This window comes from Caloenas nicobarica, chromosome 26, assembly GCF_036013445.1.
Source record: "Caloenas nicobarica isolate bCalNic1 chromosome 26, bCalNic1.hap1, whole genome shotgun sequence".
Lineage (NCBI taxonomy): Eukaryota > Metazoa > Chordata > Aves > Columbiformes > Columbidae > Caloenas > Caloenas nicobarica.
In genome coordinates, this window is record NC_088270.1 from 5,676,026 (window position 1) to 5,681,966 (window position 5,941).

Below are 5,941 nucleotides of genomic sequence, written 5' to 3' on the forward strand. Positions count from 1 at the left end.
TGCCGAGAACGAGAAAATCTTGAGGTGTGAGGTACCTACGGGGCCCCTCCCTGACTTGCAGGTGACGGGGATCTGATGACAAGAAGGACCTTCTCTGAGTGGACTGGGGCTGGCCGCTGCCCCGCTGTCAAAACTACCTTTTCTAACAAGGACTTCACCTCCTCCAAATATCCTTCCTTCTCCTCTCCTCGACAACGCCTCCGCCACATGCCAACATCACCGCCTGCAATGCTCTCCTTAAAACGCACAAACCTCTGACCCCTGAGAGGGATTTTCATGAACTGTGCCAGCCCAAGGGGTGACTGGCAGGAGGGGTGGGCGGTGGAGGGGCCTGGGAACTGGGGGGATGCTGGAAAAGTCGTGTCCCTTTGATCCTGAGGATGAAGCCTCTGGCTCAGCCTTCTGCCCTTTCGGTCGTCTAACTCGATTGTCAGCACCAAAGCTGCTCCCCTGAGTGTCCCCGATGTCGCCGGCCCCTTCCCGCTCGCCGAGGCGCGAGCTCGAGGGGTGGCCCGAGTGTGGCGTTTGCCGGCCCGTTCTGAGAGGGATGCCCGCGATGGCCGCTTCTCGCCTGGGGTCACGCGCCTCCAGCTGTCCTTTCACCCACCTAACATTGTACGTGCCCCCCTTGCCTTCCTGAGGATGCAGACCTGCTCTCCTGAAAACAGGAGCCCGCAGAGAAGCACCCCTGTGGTGGCCGTATCAAAAGCACAGCACCACCATCACTGACCAGAGGCACAACACACAGCTGAATATCAGAAAACAAAATACCGCTTTTCCTGCAGCTCCGCTGCTCCCGCCTGTCTGCACGGCCCGCGGAGGACGGGACCGAGAGGTCTCTGCCTCCCGGTTCCGCGTGTCAGCCGCTCCGCGCCTCCCCGGTCCATCTCCCAGCGTGTCCTCCCCGTACCATTTCGGGAGTCACAACGCCACGTGGGAGAACCCCTAATCTGCAACATCCCTGCTCTGCTGCTACTCACGCCCCCGCCTTGCCCCTGCCCGATGAGAGGCCGAGGTGTTTGACCCGCCAGGAGAGGCTCTGGCTCTGTCGGTTTGCTGCACCGCTGTGGCGGGGACAACATCGGCTCCTGTGCCCCTAACTAGCTGCTTGCCTGTCTTCCCAGCTACAATACACATTCAACAACAACCTGGATTCGTCCACACTCCATTTGCTGCTTCCTTCAGCTGCTAAGAGAGCTTTGTCCCTTGTCCCTGCTACCCGCCTCCTTGCCTATGGAATGGCGCACCCGACGGTGCCCGCTGCCACGGTCGCAGCCTCCCGGTACGTGGCGGCGACCCTGAGCCTTCCTGGCGCTCCGTGACCGCCTGGGAACGCTTTGGAACCTTGGTCCTAGAACGGGCCCTCCTGTCCGATTCCTTACAGCCACCCACATCACTTATGTAGCCTCAACACCAGGAGACCCTCATTTGGAACACTGGCAATAACATGACACACACCTTGCTACCGCCACTACGTCAACGCCTCCAAACTCTACTCCTGCAAACACGACTCCGCTTCCAAAGCAAAACACACGCAAGTCACCCAGCACATCTCCCGCTCCAAGCCCTGCCTACCGCACAGCCGCAGCCATCCTGCACCATCACTGCCAGCATCACCTCAAACAACACCCGCTGACGCTCATGCTGCCAACACCTGCCACAGCAGCCCGCACGTGTCCATCGCCTCCTCCCCTTGACTGTTTCCCACCCTTCCCTGCTACACCCACAATGACCCCCGTGACATCGACGAGTCCACCCGATGGCCCCGACAATGCCACGCTAGCCACATCTACAACAACACTATGTCACACGCACCCCAAAAGAACCTACCTTAAACTCAGCACCAATCACCCCATCGTTACTAACTTGACCCTATCACTACCAGCCGCTTCCCAAACCCCACACACCACAACCTCTACATAGCACACATCGACACCGACCTAGAGAATAGTGCTAACGCCTACCTAAACACCGACCAACACACCTTCATCCACATAGAACTGGCTTCTACAGCTACACTCACATGACCTACACCAGGTACCACCACACCAGCTCCCTCAAACACCAAACTATTACAGCCCACAGCAGGACAATCCACACAGCCAGCTACCAATCATTAGGCCACCCCCCCAACACCGTGACCCCCAAAAAACAAAACACCGTCTCTTACTGTTACACTAGCAAACACATTCCCCCTCCTCCCACAAACACAACTGACAGATACAATATCTACACTCTCCACAGGCAAGCATACGCACCACCAGACCACCAACACCGATACCTACACCCTCTCCTAGTACTGGTCCACCACAAACAAGCCTACCAATGTATCGAGCTCCTGCACCAACAACAGCGCCCGCTCCGCTCACCTCCCCCCGGATTCCTTTGATGCCGATACCGAACCTGCCGGCGCCGACTGCGGCGACCGCTCCACGCTGCAACCCCACCACACAACCCACATCGTCCTCCAGCACCCTACGCGACACCCACACCACCGTCACCGCTGACACAGACATCAACGTGCACAGCGACACCTATTTCTCCACTGCTGAGCCCTCAGACGACCCGACACGCTTCCGACGCACATTAAGGCCCAACAAAACAACCGCCGACGCGACTCCGGCACCCGCGATGACCTGAGAGCGGCCCCGCGGGCACCCTCTCTGCTGAGACACCTCCCCTGCTCGCACACGCTCATACACGTCACCTCGACCAAAGCGGACCGCCTAGCCCTCTCACTGACCCCTGCCTACCCCAATGTCGGCCGTCGATGAGCACTGTGACCTGAGCCGGCGCTAACGACACACCGCACCGTGAACGCTGCCCACAAAAACTGACACCACCGACAGGCTCGACACAACCCAGGCTCCTCTCAGAAACCTGTATGACTGTCGGGCCCGTGATCCCCTACCTCTATTCTCCTTCCGCTCTGCACGCAGACCCGCAGCTCCCCCGGCGTCCCCCCACCCGCAACACCCTTTCCCCCGTGCCGCCTCCCCGCCGGCCCCAACCCACCTGCACTACAACGAAAGCAGGCAGTCCTTACAACCACCTACAGCACAACACACAGACCCCCCGCAAGCTGCACTGACACACACAGCCCCAGCCCACCCGTCCCCTCAGACCTGCCCCCGCAACCTGCCCGGACCCCTCGGAGAACAACCACCTGCCTCAACTCCCACCACATCCTCCATTCTCAGATATCTACAACCCCCAAATCACAGGCACAAAAACCTGCCTTGGGCCCTACCTGCTCCCCTCACAGTGCGGGTATCTTCCCATTCCTTTTGGCACAGACAAAAATCCACACGCTGGCCCGGAAAGGACACCCTGCAATGCCCCGCTCGCCTTGGACAACCGCGCACCGCCACGCACCCCCGAGCCCGGCCCTGGTGGCGCTTTGCCCGCAGAGAGCATCTCCATACGTCCCGCTATCAGCACGCGGCCCAGCCCACAGTAGCCATTGCTGTGCCGCCTCTGCATCAATCCCGTTACACACAGTCCCACCCTGCACACCGCTAGCGGCTCCTCTCCACCCCAGGACACATCCACCAAGAGGTGCGCGACCTCTCCACCACCTGCGCCTAAACCTTCTCTACCCTGCTCTATCTCACCCTACTGCATTGTTCCCTTCTGGAAATCCAAGGCTCCACACCAGACACACACCCGCTCCACACGTGGCAGAGATCCTGGCCAACACCGCTGACACTGTCCCCCCCCCCAAAAATATTCCCTTCCTTCTTCCACTGCACAGTCGCCAAATCTCTCCTCCCTCTTCCCCGTCTCAGAGGCTGAGCCAAGAAGAACCTCCGCGGCGCTTCCCGAGGCCAAACGTGCACCGAAACGAAAGGTCATGGTCGCAGTTCGGTGGTCTGCCGCCGCGCTCGTCCGCTGCGGCTTTCTGCATCCCGGCAAAACCGCTCCCTCTGAGAAGTCCACTCTACAAATCCGAGAGATGCACCAAATCTGCAGCCAACTTCGGTGAAGAGAAAGGGTCTGATTCTTCTCTGCAACGACTCCCTAACGCACATTGCACGCTTCAAAAGGGGAACGACTTGGGCTACCAAGTTTTGCCTCGTCCGCCTTTTTAGCCTGACCTCTCTCCGACTGACGACCGCTTCTTCAGGTATCTCGAGAACTTCTCCTGGTAGAAGTGCTTCCACGGCCAGCGGCAAAAAGACCCTGCTTTCCAAGAGTTCATCAACTCCCAAATCACCATTTTTTACACTACAGGAATAGACATACTTATTTCTCATTGGCAAAAATGTCTTGATTCTAATGGCTCCTCTTTGGATTAATAAAGCTGTGTTTGAGCCTAGTACTAATGGTTAGAAATTCACACTCCAAAACTGCCGTTACTTGTGCTCCAACCTAACACTTGCTTTGCGGTGGTCTTCTCACATTACTATTCTACAATTTCTGTTTCCGTTTCAACCTAGAGCCTTTCCTCATCTTGCCCTTCCTTCTCCCCAGACAGAGACAGGTGAGAGCGCAGCCGTTTTGCTGTCGACTCTGCAGCCCAGCGCTATGCAGCGACAAACATTTCTCCTACAAACTGCAGGATTTTCAAAGACCGGCTTGACACAGCTGTATGCTATTCCCAGTTGATATCCACAATGTATAAATCTCCCATCAGGACAAGGACTACCAAACCAAACATTGCTCCTACCATAACTCATCAGGGCAAATATCCTGGCTGGACAAGTCCTCCAAGACACCCACGTCGTCTCCTTTGTTTTCTACCCCCCTATACCTCACCCTAACGCTCTCCACCACATCATCACTAACTGTAAGGGCTGCACAATCACGCACAGGATCTCAACCAGACTGCCACGAATCTGCCAGACCCACGCTGACCCTACTCGCCCACCCCCAGACCCCGAAGACCTCAGCTCCCGACATCGACTGCCAGCTCCTGTTCCTCTCCCCTAAACCAGCCACGCACCCCGACCTTCAGCCACCGTGCCCACCTGTAACTCCGTCACCCCCCTGCAGGCACCACGCTCCTCAGCTCTCCCTGGGACCCTGTCTGAAAACTCGGGTGCCCCCCGACCCCTATCCCACCTCATCCCACTCACCTAATCAAGCCCACGTGCACCTCCTCCCTTCACCTCCAACCCAGACCCTCGCCTCTGCTGTGCCCCGTACGTGGCCCCTGCCCCTCTCCCCGAAATCCCCCGCTCCCCGCAGCTCCCGGACCCTCCTGCCTCGCCCCGTCCTCGACACCTTCACACAGGACCACGTCGCTTACGAAGGGTTACAACACTTTTTATTCCCACGCAGCCATTTCAGAGTACAAACACAAGAAAAGACACCAATGCAGACAGCTCCCCCAGATCCGCCGCGCCCCGAGGCCGTTCGCGACTGACTCTCCCGCCGGGTGCGCCGATGCCTCCCTCCGTCCATGGACCCCGATCCCGGTCTCGCTCTCAAAATCTTCTGCCGTGGCGCGCCACACAAACACAGGAGGGAATTCTGCACCCCCACTGCTCCTCCTCTCCTTCGTGCCAGCAGAAAGCACCTCTTTTCAAACATTGGGACCAGCTTCTCACCACCGCAATGCACAAACAGTCTTCCCAGACCCGCAGCTGCTCCGAGGAGCTGTCTGACAACGTGCTCCCGATGAGACGTCTGATGATGACCCCGCAACGCTCCGGCCCACGACCCGCGGCACGACACCCACCTCAATCCAAGCCCGTGCGCTCCCGAGACGCCAACAGCGGCTCCCAACGAAGTTGGAGACCCGTGGGCGCTCTGTCCCGAGCCACGCGACAGACCAGGGTGCGAGACCCCTATGGCGCAGGCTACGAGGGACCGTCTGGGAAAATGCTGGAAAAAAAAACCCACCCTCCAACCCCACATCAATGATGGCAACCTGCAAACAAAACCCCAAGTCCCACATCTATGATGGCAACCTGCAAACAAAACCCCAAGTCCCACA